At 43.8% G+C, this 17,321-nt stretch overlaps 1 protein-coding gene across 1 annotated transcript in view; it reads right to left on the reverse strand.

Annotated features, from left to right (window-relative positions):
- The window catches only part of Ndel1 (nudE neurodevelopment protein 1-like 1), an 83,421-nt gene extending 70,352 nt beyond the window's left edge, over positions 1 to 13,069 (reverse strand). Inside the window, exon 1 of the mRNA XM_013013303.1 lies at positions 13,019 to 13,069. The gene's annotated coding sequence lies outside the window, so the exon portion shown is untranslated. The remainder of the gene's footprint in view (positions 1 to 13,018) is intronic.
- Between the last annotated feature and the right edge of the window lie 4,252 nt (positions 13,070 to 17,321).

Here is a 17,321-nt window from a genome sequence, read left to right on the forward strand (position 1 = left end):
TTTTTTTTTTTTTTTTGCTCAAGGCTAGCACTCAACCACTTGAGCCACAGAGCCACTTCTGGCTTTTTCTGTGTATGTGGTACTAAGGAGTTGAACCCAAGGCTTCATGCAAGCACTCTACCACTAAGCCACATTTCCAGTCTGCTACTCTTTCTTTTTTTTCTTTCTTCTACCAGAGCACTTTTCAAATCTAGAACTTCAATAAATAACAGTTGATTTAAAAAGGTAACAAGAAGCCATTATTTACCCCAACCCCAAAAAAATGCATGTGGATAACTTATGGATTATATTGCATCTCCATCTTAATCAAACACACCTTATTCTACTTCAGTCTTCCAGTTCACTCAAAGTACAATGGTAAAGAAGAGATTTCACCAGGAATTCATCCAATATATTTGTGACAGTTTAAAACATTAGACTACAGCCAGGTTCCAGTGGCTCATGCCTACAATCCTAACTACTAAAGAGTCTGAGATCTAAGGATAGATGGTTGAAGCCAGCCTAGGCAGAGAAGTCCATGAGACTCTTTATCTCCAATTAACCAGCAAAAAGCCAGAAGTTGAGCTGTGGCTCAAGTGGAAGAATCCTCGCCTTGAAAGAAAAGCTAAGGGACAGTGCCCATCCCTGAGTTCAAGCTCCAACACCAGTGGCACAAAAATAAATAACAAAACATTAGACTACAAGATACAAACAACACAGAGAATCTGGACAACCATGCCTGTAAACCTAGCTACTCAGGAGGCTGAAATGTGAGGATCCAGGTTCAAACCCAGGCTGGGCATACAAATCTGAAAGACTTTTATTGCTAATTAATCAGCAAAAAGCAGGAAGTAAGCCAGGCACCGGTAGCTCACTCATGTAATCCTAGCTACTCAGGAGGATGAGATCTGAAGATGGCAGTTTGAAGCCAGCCTAGGCAGGAAAGTCCTTGAGACACTTACCTCTAATAAACTACCCTAAAAAGCCAGAAGTGGCGCTATGGCTCAAATGGTAGATCACTGACCCTAAGCAAAAGAAGCTCAGAGACAGTGTCCAGGCCGAGAGTTTCAAGCCCCAGGACCAGAAAAAAAAAAAGCAGAAAATGGAGCAAGGCTCAAGGTGCTACCGGTTAGCAAAAAAAAAAACACCTAAGAGCATGAAGCCTTGAGTTCAAGCCCCAACACCAACACACATACAGAAAGGCAGGAAGGAAAGAAGGGAGGATAGGACAGGACAGGGCAGGGAAGGGAAGGGCCATAGGATTGTTGAAGAGGAATCATGTGACAGCTTCAAGTGAAATAGCATGTGATTGGTAACAAAAATGTAGCAGACGAATATCAGTAATGAAAATGTTCCCAATGGGCAGTTTAATGAGTAAACCAGTTAACAGTATATAGAGGATCCTACCTTTGTAACATATAAAAACATAGACAGCCGGGTGCTGGTGGCCCATGCCTTTCATCCTAGCTACTCAGGAGGCTGAGATCTGGGGGCAGGAAAGTCTGTGAGACTCTTATCTCTAATAAACCACTAGAAAACTGAAGTGGTGCTATGGCTTAAGTAGTAGGGTGCTCATGTTTAGCTGAAGAGCTCATGGACAGCACCCAGGCCCAGAGTTCAAGCCCTACGACCAACAACAACAAAAAACTAGATTATGCAGTAAAAAAAAAAAAAAAAGGTGTGGAAATATTGACACACAAAACACTGTTAACAGTGTTCTTCTCTGGGAAAAGAGATCATAAACAAATCTCTCTCACCTTCTTTTTTTCTTTCTTTTCTGGTGGATCATGGAGCTTGAACCCAGGGCCTAGGCACTGTCCCTGAGCTTTTGTGCTCAAGGCTAGTGCTCTACCACTTTGAGCCACAGCACCACTTCTGGTTTTCTGATAGTTAATTGGAGATAAGAGTCCCACTACTTTTCCTGCCTTTGAAATGCAATCCTCAGATCTCAACTTCCTGAGTAGCTAGGATCACAGGCATGAGCCAGCAGCTCCCTGCTCATCTTTTTCTGTTTTAGTTTCCTTTATGCACTTTGATATAAAATGTGTTAAACATGTAATTTTTGGTGGCTTTTGTTGTTTCTTGGCAATAATAGGATGTTGAACTCAGGGTCTTATGCTTGCTAGGCAGGTGCTTTACCACCTGAGCCATTCCTCCAATCCTAAATGTGTAACTTTTAAAGTTTTTAAAATAAGAATGCATCCAAGCCAGGTAACAGGTGGCTCACACCTGTAATCCTAGCTACTCCGAAGGCTGAGATCTGAATATTGTGGTTCAAAGCCAGCCAGGACAGGAAAGTCCATAAGACCCTAATCTCCAATTAACCAGAAAAGCAGAAATGGCATTGTGGCTCAAAGTAGCAGGGCATTAGCTTTGAGTAAAAAAGCTCAGGGACAGCGCTAAGTCTCTGAATCCAAGCTCTATGATCCACCAAAAATAAAAATAAATCCAAATTTAAGCAAGTAAGACAATCTCTTCAACATTCTTTGCAAAATCTACATTATTGTTTACACTTACAGATTTCAGGCCTTAAAAAATACATCCTTTGAGCCAAGTGACTATCCAGGAGATACAAACCTGGGTACTTTTAGCAGTAAAGTTCGATCGGGAAGGCTCCTTATTCTGCAGCTTGAATCACAAAATTCATTCCTTCTGTCCAGGTGTCCATTGGTCATGCCTCTAATTCTAGCTACTTGGAAGGCAGAGATATGAGTTTCAAAAAAATGAATAAAGTCCACAAGACCTCATCTCAACAGAAAATGCTGGGCATGATTGTATAGACCTGTCATGCCAGATTATGGCAGGAAGCATAAATAGGGGATCACAGTCCAGATCACTTCAAGGAAAAATGATAGCCTATCCCCAAAATAATCAGAGCAGAAAAAAAGAAAAAGAAAATGATCATAACCAAGCTTAAAGGGCTGGAGGCATCACTCACGCAGTAGATTACTTGCCTAGCTAGGGCAAAGCCCTGAGTTTGAACTCTAGTAAAACAAAACAAAAAAATACCTGATTCCTTTCTGTTTTGACTCCCTAATTATCCCAAGCTGATTAACATATATGCTGACCTAAAATTTCTAGCCTGCAATCTTTTCAATTTCAGACGTTTTAAATACCTAGTAACCAGCAACATAATGATATTCCAAGTATTAAATGGTAGAATTACCCAGAACATCAACTGTAGATAATCTGAGATGTAAGAATTTCTTCTCTGGAAGAAGTGGCTGTAGTCTAATGTTTTAAAGTCTCACAAAGAATCCCAGCTACCCAGGAGGTAGAAATTGGGAGGATGGTGGTTTGAGACCAGTCTAGGCAAAAATAGTGAGACCTCATCTCAATCAACAGGCCTGGTGCTACGGCACACATCTATGACTACAGTTGCAAGGGAGGCTATAGATAAGAGGATTGTGATCTGAGTCTGGCCCCTGGCAAAAACACAAGACCCTGCCTGAAAATAACTGGAGCAAATAAGAGCAAGGGGCATTGCTTAAGAGTTAAAGCACCTATCTATTAAGTGCCAGCTCCTGAAGTCCATCCTTGGTACCACCAAAAATAAATAGAGGAATAATACTCCATTTATATTACAAGTTAATAGACTAAAATGGCAGTATATGAGCTATCAGAGGGAATTCCACATTAGTGAATGATATGACATGAGTCTTCATGTTCCCTTTGAAAATTACAATATGATGGTTTTATGGCTTTGTTTTTCTTTTTTTCTTTTTTACCTATGTTTAGCTTTGTCACTCAAGGCTGGCACCCTACTACTTGAGCTGCAGCTCCACTTCCAGCTTTTTGGTGGTTCATTGGAGTTAATCTCACAGACTTCCACGCCTGAGCTGGCTTTGAACTGTGATCCTTCGATCTCAGGCTCCTGAGTAGCTAGGATTACAGGCACGAGCCAACTTCTGGCTTTTATATGGCAAATGCTTTCTACTCAAAATTAGGACCCTGAACTTTATTCAGGACTGCTCCACTATGGAGGCAAATGTTAACTCTTAAATACTGAATTGCAGAGAAGAAACATGCCAGGTTTCATGGTAGTCGCAGGAGAATGTTCCTTCTAGAAGAAGAAAAAAATACATCCCTCTGCAGGAGAGATGACTAGGCAGAGAGCTGACATTTGCTAAGTGCTGGGGGCAGGATAAGGGAAGAGCAGGGAAGTCCTTTCTCCAGGATTCTTGCTGTTTCCACAGTTTTCTAAGGATCTGTGCTCACAAGGTGGTTATTATAGCCCTGATCAAAAGATCTGAAAGGAAGCCACAAAAGCCAGAGAGAATGTGATGACAGGGTAGGCAGCTCCACCCTCCACCCCAGCCAAAGGCACAGGCTCCGCCCCTTCCCAGGGCTCCCCACCCTGGTGTGGGAACCCAGGCATACCTGTGCTGGGAGCAGCTCCTCATTACAGCCTGAGGAGTTCAACTCTTTATTCATCCCATCCAAATCCACCCCCATCACTGGTGATTTTGTTCCAGTTACTTCCCACCTCTGAGGCTCTGTTTCTTTACCTGGTTTATGAACAGGCTGAACCAGAACAGGTTGAACTGTCAATCGCTGACAGTACTCTTAAGTCAGCACCCATCCTGTCATCAAGCCAAGAATCCTCCCAGGGAGTCCTGCCTATCCCCTGGCCAGTGGGCTGAATGTGATGAGTGACGTCAGGACCAACCAGCCCCCTCCTAAGATGCTGAGGTTGGGTTACCGGTGTTCCTTTCTCTGCCCTGGAGAAATAATGAACTTGTATATTAGCCCATTTGTGGGCCTTGTGGCTCATTTCTTGTGCCTTCAGACTTGGTAGCTTAACCCTGCACACACTAGCCAGGTGCTAGGGTCTCATATTAATGATCCTAGCTACCCAGAGGATTATGGTGTGAAGCTAGACAAAGCAAAAATAAAAAGCCTGCAAGACTCCATCTCCAAAATAACTGGCAAAAAAGCAGGCCTGGAGGTATGGTTCAAGTGGCAGAGCACCAGCCATGAGCAAACAAGTCCAGCAAGTTTAAAGAACTAAGTTGAGACAGGTGCCAGTAAGAAACAGAAAAACCCATACATACTTATTCTTGTAGTTGTGCAAGTCAGAAATCCAAAAGGAAAGCTAGGTGCCAGTGGTTCACACCTGTAATCCTAGCTACTCAGGAGGTAGAGATCTGAGGATCATGGTTCAAAGCCAGCCTGGGCAGGAAAAGTCCATGAGACTCATATCTCCAATAAACTAGAAGTGGTACTGTGGCTCAAGCCTTGAGCTGAAGAGCACAGGGACAGCTCTCAAGCCCAGAGTTCAAGTCCCATGACTGACAAAAAGAAAAAAAAGAAAAGAAAAGAAAAAGAAATCCAAAAGGAGTGCTGGGAAGGTGGCTTAGTGGTAGAGTGCTTGCCTAGCATGCATGATGCCCTGGGTTTGATTCCTCAGTACCACATAAACAGAAAAAGCTAGAAGTGGCTCTGTGGCTCAAGTGCTAGCCTTGAGCAAAAGAAGCCATAGGGACAGTGCCCAGGTCCTCAGTTCAAGCCCCAGGACTGACAAAAAAAATCCACAAGAAGTCTAATAAAAACAAGGTGGTGACTCCTATTGTAGGCTCCTGGGGAGAATACGTTTCCTACCTGGCCTAGCTTCTGGAGGCTAATGTTTGGCACATGGCCACACCAATCAATCACTGCTTCAGCCATCACTGCCTTCTCTCGATCTACCTCCTACTAAGACGTTTTTATTGTACCAGATCCACCCTGTAATGGAGAATAACTCCCCAACTCAAAATCCCTAACTTAACTACATTTGCAAAGTCCCTTTTGCCATATTCAATCACTGGCAACTTTTATTTTTTTGGGGGGGTGGTCAGTCATGGGGCCTGAACTCTGGGACTGGGTGCTGTCCCTCAGCTCTTCAGCTCAAGGCTAGCACCCTACCACTTGAGCCATAGCACCACTTCCAGTTTTTTCTGCTTATGTGGTGCTGAGGAATCGAACCCAGGGCCTTCCCAGCCCAACTGGCAACTTTTAAGGTTAAAGCAACTTTTAAGGCTAAAGCATGCGCATGTTTGGAAGGCCTAGTATTTTGCCTCCCAATTGGGTTTTGATTGACTCTGTGTGTATGTGGGTGTGAGTGTGGGTGCGCGCGCGTGCATGTGCACTCGAGTGTGCTCATGTGTATAGTGCTGGTACTGGAACTTGAATTCAGGGCTTCAAATTCTAGCTTAGCTTTTTTGCTCAAGCCTGGTGCCCTTTTAGCTATAGCTCTACATCTTTTTGCTGGTTCATTTGAAGGGTTAAAGTTTTGAGACAGTGACCACTTGTTGCTTGTTTAAACTAAACCTAAGATCAGCAAATTCTGTCTAGCAGAGCAACACGTGGTGGCAATCCAAACACCTGATTGGTTGTGTGCCTTTATAAACCCTGTAAATCTTTAGCTCGGGGCTCTCCTCCTAGGCTCTGCTATGTCGGAGTGTAGGACGAGGCCCGCGCTACAGCCGGTCTAAATAAAACCTTAAAATAGCTATAAAGTCTGACTCTCGGTGGTCTTCTTGGTGGGGGGTCCTGCAACCTGGGCACAACACATTGGAGACGAGTCTCAAGGATTTGCCTGTCTAGGCTGGCTTCAAACAGTAATCCTTAGGTCTCAGTCTACAGCGTAGCTAGGATTATAGCCACTGGCTCCTGGCTTGGCTTGAATTTTTTTTTTTTTTTGTCAGGCATGGGGCTTGAACTCTGAGCCTGGGTGCTGTCCCTGAGGTCTTTAGCTCAAGGCGAGCACTCTACCACTTGAGCCACAGTATCACTTCCAGTTTTCGGTGATTAATTGAAGAGTCTCATGGACTTTCCTGCCTGGGATGGCTTTGAACTATGATCTTCAAATTTCAGCCTCCTGAGTAACTAGGATTACAGGTTGAGCCACCAGCACCCAATTTCAGCTTCTTTTTACATTGTTCTGTAGGTAGGGTCTTTGCTTTCTGGCCAGACAGGCCTGGCCTATGATCTTCCAGCTTGGACTTTCCCTTGTGGCTGGGGATAACAGGAGGATACCATAGCTGGGAGACCAGGCATGCACCACAGTGCCCAGCCATTGAGTGGTATGGAGTCTCATCAACTTTTTATGCCTGAACTGGCCTCAAGCCATCATCTCCCATTTTCTATCTCCCAAGTAACTAGTATTATAGGTGTGACCACTGTATCCAGTTTGACTCATGGTCGCTAAAAAATGAACTTAAATCCCACATTCACTAGCCTCATCCTAAACAGACACAACTGTGAACTCATAGAATTTTCTGCCTACTTTCCTACTAATCCATAAGAGAAATACACGACTAGCAATGGTAGGTTTTGCTTTTGTTTTGTTTTGTTATCACCACCTAATCGTTTTGCATCATCAGTAGCACATAGATCACCTTTGGGGGAATAAAAATAGAACAGAAGCTGGATACAGATGGCTCACACTTGTAAATCCTACTACTTGGAGAAGCTGGGATCTAAGAATCCCACTTCAAAGCCATCCTGGTCAGGAATGTTTGGTGAGACTCTTATCTCCAATTTACCAACAAAAAGCCAGAAATGAAGCTGTGGCTCCATTAGTAGAGCACCAGCCTTGAACAAAAAAGCCAAGGAACAGATGATGGTGGCGATGATTGTACCACAATATGCACCACAAGGTACTTTTGCAACAATAAAAAGAAAAGTCAGATGAAGGGCAGAGTGTGAACACTCAAGCCTGTAATTCTAGCTGTTCAGGAGTCTGAGATCTGAGGATCACAACTTGAAGCCAAAGGCAAGAAACACTGTGAGACTCATCTCTAATTAACTAGCAAAAAATATCTGAGAATGGAGCTATGGCTCAAATGGTAGAGCACTAGCCTTCAGTGAAAAAGCTTTACAGGGAGCAAAACTTGTAGCCCCACCCATTTCTTCTACCTCCTGTCTCCAAGCTCCTTAATCATGACTTGAAATGACGTCAGCTTTTTGCTTTTTAGCTTAAATGCATCCCAAGCATTGATGAATCACCTATCTCGGGTTTACTTTTGATCTGTTACACTCACTGATACCCAGAACCTCCTTTTCTCCTTGGAGAGTGGCATCTTTTATTGCTTTCCCTGACTACCAGTATCTGTTTCTCTGACTGTGTTCAATGGGAGTCTGTTTAGTGGTTCCACATCTGGACAAGAGCCAAGCCCTGAGGCAGAAAACAGAGGCTGAGAAGGGAGGTGACTTTGTCCTGTGTCTCCTGGCCTTGGTCCCAGCAGCAGACTGAACACTGAAACCACTTTTGAGAAGACAGAGTTCTTCCTATACGCGCTGTGCAATGACATAATTCTCCTTGTGTTACATAACACTCAGTGGGCAATAAAAATAGCTCTCATTTATTGAACACTTAGTATGGGGTCAAGCCCTGTGACTCGTGTTTTACAAACATCCGTCCACAACAGCTCTGTGAAGTAACTGCAGATAGAACATCCAGCTAATCACACTGCTAGTGTGACACAGTAGGTGTATGTGTGTGTGTGTGTGTGTGTGTGTGTATACGCATGTGCGTGTATCACCAGAACTGGGGCTTGAACTCAGGGCCTTGCACTCTCACCTGACTTTTCACTCAAGGTTGGTGCTCTACTACTTGAGTTAACTGGAGATAAGAGTCTCTTGGATTTGTCTGCCTGAACTGGCTTCAAACTGTGATCTTCACATCTCAGCTTCTGAGTAGCTAGGATTATAGGATGAGCCACCAGTGCCCGGCTCACATGTACTAGTTAGAGGACATCAACGATACCGAGGGCCTGGAAACCATCTTACAAGGGAGAAAACAGAGACACTGAGCCACCTGGCCAAGGACACAATTTGGGTCATCAACTCAGGCCAGTCTCTATCTGGTTTTCTCTCTTCAGCTACAAGTTCTTAGGTACACACTCTTTCTCTCATCATTCCTAAGGAGAGTGCCAGACTGACTGTTTTCATTCCTCCTTGTGATGGAAAAATGTCATAGTAAGTTCTAGAAAATATCCGTGAATCTACATTCATTCATTTGGAAATGGTAGTAATTTAACCAGAAAAGGATTTATCCTGACTTTATCTTCTTCCTTCCCACATTCCCATCATCAAAAATAAAGAAAAGAAAAAAGATTGCTAAGCAGATACTTCGTGGAAATATCATTAGGTGAGGTTGCAATCAACAGAACTTGTTCATGAGATTTTTTTTTCTTTACTTTTTTTTTTTTTTTGGTCGTGGGGCTTGAACTCTGGGTCTGGGCGCTGTTCTTCAGATCTTCAGCTTGAAGCTAGCACTCTACCACTTAAGCCACAGGGCCACTTCTGGTTTTCTGTTGGTTCATTGGAGATAAGAGTCTCACAGACTTTCCTGCCCAGCTGGCTTTGAACCCTGGTCCTCAGATCTCAGCCTCCTGAGTAGCTAGGATTACAGGCCTGAGCCACTAACACCCTGCTTTCATGAGAATTTTAAATGTGCATCAATAGGAAATGGGCTCACCCAAACATCAAATGCACATGTAGTTGCTAACAAGGAGGTCAACCAGAGTAAATAAGAATGGAAGGATGCCTATAATCCCAGCTACTCCAGAGGCCAAGACCAACCCCAGAAAAGAAAATGTGAGACCCTATCTGAAAAACAAACTAGAAGCCAAAGGGCTGGGGACATGGCTCAAATAGTAGAGCAAATCCAAGTCCCTGAGGTCAGTCTCAAGTGATGGAAATAAGATGATGGGGAATGGAGAAACAAAGTTAAAAGCCTTTTTGAAAATGGTCAAAACTTGGGCTGGGAATGTGGCTTAGTGGTAGAGCGCTTCCCTCTCATGCATGAAGCTCTGGGTTTGATTTCTCACTACAACCTAAACAGATAAAGCCAGAAGTGGTGCTGTGCTTCAATTGGTAGAGAGCTAGCCTTAAGCAAAAAAGAAGCTCAGGGATAATCTGTCCAGGCCCTGAGTTCAAGTCCCAAGGCTAGCAAAAAGAAAGACAAAGAAAAGAAAATGATCAAAACTCAAAACACTTTACTCCTATGAATTGAAGGTTGTATTTCCCCCAAAACAGGGAAGGACACGGAGCAGAGGAGAAGCAGGAAGCTGGTGTCAAATTGGCACAGCATCCAGTGCAGAGGAGAAAAGGTTCTGGAGATGACAGTGGAGATGGTTGCATTCCAATCTAATGATACTTTTTTGCTACCCATATTTTGCAACAATACATAAATGTAAGATGGAGTACAGGGTACTGGCAGCTCATGCTTGCTATCTGAGCTACTCAGGAGAGTTGAAGATTGCCAACCTGGGCAGAAAAGTCTTTGAGACTCTTATCTCCAATTAGCCAGAAAAAAAAAGCTTAAATAGTAGAGTGTTACTCTTGAGTGAAAAAGCCAGGCAAGAGCATGAAGCCCTAAATTTAAACCCACTGCTAACACACACTCAAGTGTACACATGCACACACAGAGTAAGCTGATGATAATAAAAAATAATGAGAGAGGATTCATAGAAAAGAGGGAAGTTCTAAGATGATGTTCAGAAGTGTCCCAGAACAACACCTCAGCAGGCTGAGAGTGCCACCAGTCCAGACTAGAGTGATGGAATAAGGCTTCAGGAGGAATGTACAGGAAGGAAGGAGGGAGAGAGGGAAAGAAGGAGGGAGGGAAGGAAAGTGAAAGGTTACCTAATGTATCTGATCATATTGACAGGAATTTTAAGTAGCTCCCTTCAGAGAGAATCAGCAATGTATGCATAAAAGTCAGCCAATGAAAACCAAAGCAACTATTAAATCCAGGAAAAGAATAAATAGACAAAGAGGAAACATTAGAATCTTTATCATAGTCATCATCATCTGCATAGCTCAGAGAACAAGTTATAACCATAATGTGTATATATAACATAACCATGAATATTAATTAACTAGAGTTTGTGGAATATTAAGAGGATGTGGAGCAATATTGTGGGCAGGTCAATGTCATTCATAATAAGAAATTGATAGATTTCTTTTTCTTTCTTTTTTTTTTTTTAGTTGGTTATGGGGCCTGAACTCTGGGCCTGGGCACTGTGCCTCAGTTCTTCAGCTCAAGGTGAGCGGTCTACCATTTGAGCCACAGTGCCACTTCCAGTTTTCTGGTGGTTTATTGGACATAAGAGTCTCATGGTCTTTCCTGCCCAGGCTGGCTGAACCGTGATCCTCAGATCTCAACCTCCTGAGTAGCTAGGATTATAAGTGTGAGCCATCAGTGCCCAGCAAAATCGATAGGTTTCTAACACAGATAAAGAAACAACCATATAGACACCTTATTTGGAAATAGAAACAATTAAAATAACCCCTGGGTATATTTGTCTCTGGGTATATAGAACTTGGAAATGCAGAGGTGGGACAAGCAGTTGCTACTTTTCATTATAAGTTTTGTGTTGCTTTCGTAAAATTAGAAGTTTTCCAGGCACTGATGACTCATGCCTATAATCCTAGGTATTCAGAAGGTTGTGATCTGAAGATCCTGGTTCAATAACCTGAGCAGAAAAGTCTGTTAGACTCTTAATCCCAGTTAACCAGCAAAATGCTTGAAGTGGAGAGATGGCTCAAGTGACAGAGTGCCAGCCTTGAGTGAAAAAGCCAAAGGAGAGAGCTCAGAGCCTTGAGTTCAAGCCCCAGTACGAAGAGTACTGTGAATCTGTTTAAAAAAAAAAAAGGACAGGATTGATTGATAGGTGTATGAAAAAAAAAGACAGCTAGGTACTTGTAGCTCATACCTATAATTGTAGCTACTTGGGAGGCTGAACTCTGGGGATCATGGCTCGAAGCCAGTCCAGATAGGAAAGTCCGTGAAACTCTTACCTCCAGTTAAGTGCGCACGGTGTGCGCACACACACACACACACACACACACACACACACACACAAAGGGGCTGAAATCTGAGGATTGAGGTTCAAAGCTAACCCAAGCAGACAAATCTGAAAGACTCTTATCTTCAATTGAACAGCAAAAAGCAAGAAATAGGTATGTTGCTGAAGTGGTAGAGCATCAGCCTTGAGGAAAAAAAAAAAAAAAGCAAGAATGAGAAGCCCTGAGTTCAAAGCCCAGTGCCAACACACACACACACACACACACACACACACACACACACACGCCAAAAAAACTTTTTTTGTTTACACATCTAAAAGTCATATACCAGTATTCATCATCATCACAGACTTACATAGAGACTTTGTTTATCTATACTAGTTAAATTTTATTAACTATCATAGCATCAAGGGAAAATATATCTAGATCCATTCAGAAAATGAAATAAAAATAAGCTCAATCTGACAGTGTGTAGAACAACTTCACAATCATTATCCTGCCTACATACCACAAAAATCAAGCCAAAGAGAACTGTTTTGCCATTTGGAGAAGTTAGCAACTGGCCCATAATCAGTTAAGCAATTTCATCAGGGGGGCAGACAAGTCTGTCACTAGCCTCTCTGTCAGCTGGGCCTCTATCTCCATCAGCTCCAGATAAACCTGTCTGAACCTTAGAAGCTCCCCTCCCCTTACTCCAGAGCAGATCAAAGGAATGAAACCAGCTCAGCCCAGAAAATAAAAAAGCCAGAGCGAGGTGAGATTTGGAAGATGAAGTAGACACTGGTGGCTCATACCTAGAATCTTAGAGATCTGAGGACTATGGTTCAAAGCCAGCCCAGGCAGACAAATCAGAGGCTCTTATTGCCAATTAGCCAGCCAAAGGCCAGAAGTATAGCTGTGGTTCAAGTGGTAGCACACCAGCTTTGAGCAAAAAAGCTAAGGGAAAGTGGTAGGCACAAGGCCTTGAGTTCAAGCCCCAGTACTGGCACACACACACACACACACACACACACACACACACACAAATCTGGGCAATGAGGACACACAGTGTGTACCTATCAGAAAACCAACAAAGCAAATACCCAGTGTCACCTGCCACAAGACGTAGTGGCCATAATGAACTGACCTCAGGCTTTGAAAGCTCCCACCACATATCCAGAAAGCATTCTCAGACACCAGGAGCACCCCCTACTCCTGGCCCAACCCCTTTCCTCCCCCCTGGCTCCCCACTATCGCAGGTCACCTGATTCTGGGTCCTCAGCTGACCTGGTCCAGGCACAGCACCCTGGGTCCCCACCAACCCAGTAAGCAGACGTCAACAGGAAGATCGAGTGGCACCAGCTGAGAGAAAAGGCAGAAGGACCGGAAGTGGTTGGTGCCAGCAAGGCTGGGCAGCTGTCTGGAGCTGAGGCAACATTGCTCATGGAGTTGTGCAAGCTGTTAGTGTTTGGGAACAGGAAGAAGAGACACCAGGCCCAGCTCACCAGACCCAGGCCTTCAGGTCTCCCAATGCCGGGCTTGGGAGCCGCTGGGCTGGGGTGTCCGGAAGCAATCATCTGTTCTCTTTTGCTCCCTCACTTCCTGCCTCCATTCCTGTGTTTGGGAGTTAGAGTTAAGCAGTAAAGCTGTCCAACTAATGTAGGAGAGGGAGTAAATGGGTGCCAATGCAGTTACCTCCATGCAGGCCCAACTCAAAACCACACAATGTATGTGAGAAGAATAAATCAGGTAGAGCACTTGCCTACTGTGTGTGTGTGTGTGTGAGAGAGAGAGAGAGAGAGAGAGAGGGAGAGAGAGAGAGAGAGGGAAGAGAATGGAGAAGGGGGAGAAAGAAGAGGAAGAAGAAGAAGAAAGGGAGAAGAGGAAGAGGAGGAGGGAAGGAGAAAGAGACAAAGTCAGATAACCTTGACCTGTCACTGTTATTTTATGGGGGGTGGGGACGTTGGTCATGGGGCTTGAACTCAGGGCCTGGGCACTGTCCCTGAGCTCTTTCACTCAAGGCTAGCATTCTACCACTTTGAGCCACAGCTGGTTTTCTAGTGGTTAAGTGGAGATGAGTCTTGCAGACTTTCCTGCCCACGCTGGCTTCAAATTGCAGTCCTCACAGCTCAGCCTCCTGAGTAGGTAGGATTACAGACATGAGCCACCAGTGCCCAACACTGTTGTTTTTTTTTTTTTTACAATACTAGGAGATGAATTTAAGGCCACTTGATGACAATACTAGGTAAGGTATGAACTTAGGACCACTTGAGCCATGCTCCCAGTGTCCACCTTCCTTCCCACCCCCCACCCCTGCTGATTTAGTTTATCAATAGGATTTTGTACTTTTTCCCAAGCCTGCTTAAGACCAATCTTTTATTTATTTACTTTTTCAGTTGTGGGGCTTGAATTCTGGGCCTGAGCGCTGTCCCTCAGCTCTGAGCACTGTCCCTCAGCTCTTCAGCTCAAGGCTAGCACTCTACCACTGGAGCCACAGTGCCACTTCCGGTTTTCTGGTGGCTTATTGGAGATAAGAGTTTCATGGACTTTCCTACCGGAGCTGGCTTTAAACTTCGATCCTCAGATCTCAGCCTCCTAGGATTACAGGCGTGAACTACCAGCACCTGGCTTAAGACCAATCTTGATTGACCTACCTCTACCTCCCAAGTAGCAAGCCCCAGCATACCAGGCTTCAGCCTGCCACTTTCAGTGATGAGAATTTAGCAAGGTATTCTTCTTCTGTTTCTCATGTTCCCGTGTATAAAATGGAGATGCTACCACAACTGGCCTCATGGTATTGTTCAGGGCTGACATGAAATGTAAGGAATGGACATGACACAAGTCTTTCAGCAAGTCTCTTTCACTGTTACTGGTGGCCCCTTTTGGCTTTCTGGAGTTGAGCCACTCCTTATATCTTTCTCTGATCAGATAAGCTGGTCTGAGGAGCAACACTTCATGTATCCACTGGTCTCACCAGATACAAGAGGAATCGCTGATAACAACAGCGCTGAAAGCCAGGTGCTGGTGTTCTCACGTATAATTCTAGCTACTCAGGATGCTAAGCCCTGAAGGATCATGGTCCAAAGCCAGCCCAGACAGGAAAGTCCATGAGATTCTATTTCCAACTAACCAACAAAAAACAAAGCTAAAGGTATAGAACAGGTGGTAGAGCCCTAGCCTAGCCAATCAAGAATGAGAAGCCATCCAGGCATTCATGGCTCACAAGTCAGGAGGCTGAGATCTGAGGATCACGGCGCAAAAGCAAACCAGGCAAGAATGTCCGTGAGACTCTTATCTCCAATAAATTACCAAAAAAATCTGGAAGTAGAGCTGTGGCTTAAGTGGTAGACTGCTAGCCTTGAGCAAAAGAAGCTCAGGGACAGCACCCAGGCCCTGAGTTCAAGCCCAGTACCTGCAAAAAAAGAAAAGAGAGAGAAAGGACTTTTTTTTAAAAAAAAGAGAAGCCTTGAATTTCAACTACAGGACCAGAAAGGAGGAGGAGGAGGAGGAAGAGGAGGAGGAGACAATGATGACAAATATGAAAGTAATGGCTTACTGCATCTCCCAGGAACAGACAGCAGCATGCTGGGAGTTAGTCCATAGGTATTTACAAATGGTAGAGTTACTTGGAAAACCCCACCCCATTTAAAGCTGTCTTGGGACAATTAGAACCTAGTGCCACAAGACTAAACAAAGAAAGGCAGACTGATTTTAGATTGAAGTTTACTAATGGGAGACCAATTAGATCCCGGTAATTTAGGTGAGAAAGAAGAGCATACTTGTGAGCTATTACAAATGACTTCATCCTGTCTGGAATGTATCTGGTTTATATGAAGATAATATCAAAGCGTGAGGTGCAACCCTGGAGCTAGGGTTCACTCGTAAATCCTCACATGTGACTCCAATGCTTCTATTTATGATTTACTGGGAATTTATACAGGAAAAACCAGCTCAAGATGCTCAGGGGGAATCCTGGCAGTGATAATCCAAGATGGCTGCAACTATGTTACGACAATCTAGCTACTTAGGAGACTGAGATCTAAGGATTCACAGTTCAAAGCCAGCTGGACAGAAAAGTCCATGAAACTCTTATGTCCAATTAACCAGCAAAAATCTGAAAGTGAAGGTATGGCTCAAGTGGTAGAGCATCAGCCTTGAGCCTTGAAGGGACAGCACCCAGGCCCTATTTCAGTCACACACAAAAAGCAAAGCAAAACAAAAACAAAACCCCACACAAAACTCCTGATCTTGGGAAATGCACTACTGGAGGAAGCATGGAGTCAAGAAGTTAAGACCAGAGGCTCCCCTGGCTTGGCCTCTATTTTCTGTGCACTGCTGCAAGATCTTCATGCATAGCAATGGGACGGCTTTCATGCGCCACCTGCTGGTCATAATTATGTATGTAGCAGGAGCTTCTGTTCCAGACCATCCCCTCCCTGATTGCTTTGGTGGACCGATCCCTTGGTTCTTTCTGGCCTGATTTATTTCAGCTCCTTTTAACATTCAGTGCTAAATTTTCCTGTTAGCTACAGGTTCAGATAGCTCCCTATTCTCTAAATGACCACGCTGCACCACCTTGTGTTTGCTTAGCCCTTAACTTTCTCCACTCAGGCACCTGTTGAGTTCCTTTCTAGGAACATTCATAAGCATTTTCCCATTTACCTATGTTTATAACCATCTAAAAATCAGAAGTTTAGGAAAGCATCCATACCAGGTTTGGTGACTCATGCCTGTAATCCCATCTAATTATGGGCTTCAAGTCTGCCTGGTCCAAAAAAGGACTCTGTCTTTAGTAAAAAGCTGGGTACAGTCATACATGTTTTGAATCCCAGCTATGTGGAAGGTGGAAGTAGGTGAATCATAGGCCAGGGCTAGCCAAAAATGCAAGGGCCTAGCTAAAGAATATGATGCCTTGAGTTCAAAACTCCAGCATTGTTCCCACATACCCCCCCAAAACATCCAAATATAAAATTAGATAAAAGACAAAGATTATTTTATATCAGGCAAAATAAAAATAATGAATGACATTGGGGAAGAGGGATCCTTGGACTTGAACTGGACACTGGTCCACTGCTTTACCACTTGAGTCATTGCGCAAACATATTGGTGGTTAATTGAAGCTAAGGGTCTCATGGAATTTCCTGCTGGGGCTTAACCCCAATGCTCCAATCTCAGCCTCCTGAGTAGCTAGGATTACAGGTGTGAGCCACCTGTTCCCAGTTTATAATATTCTTTTAATGATTACTCTAGAAGCTACATTTATCCTTAGATCTTTAGTCTGATACAATTAATATTGTTACCATTTCCCAGATAATTAACAAGAATCTTATAATTTAACTCCATTTATTCACTCTTGCTTGTTCACTGTAATTGTCAAGTAATTCTTCATATATTTTTACTTTTATTTTTTATTTTTGCCTGTCCTGGGGCTTGAACTCAGGGCTTGGGCACTGTACCTGAGCTTCATATACTCTCTCTCTCTCTCTCTCTCTCTCTCTCTCTCTCTCTCTCTCACTCTCTACACACACACACACACACACATTTTGTTGTTTTATTTTTGTCAGTCA

This window comes from Dipodomys ordii, unplaced genomic scaffold (genome assembly GCF_000151885.1).
Source record: "Dipodomys ordii isolate 6190 unplaced genomic scaffold, Dord_2.0 Scaffold19, whole genome shotgun sequence".
NCBI classification, from domain to species: Eukaryota; Metazoa; Chordata; class Mammalia; order Rodentia; family Heteromyidae; genus Dipodomys; species Dipodomys ordii.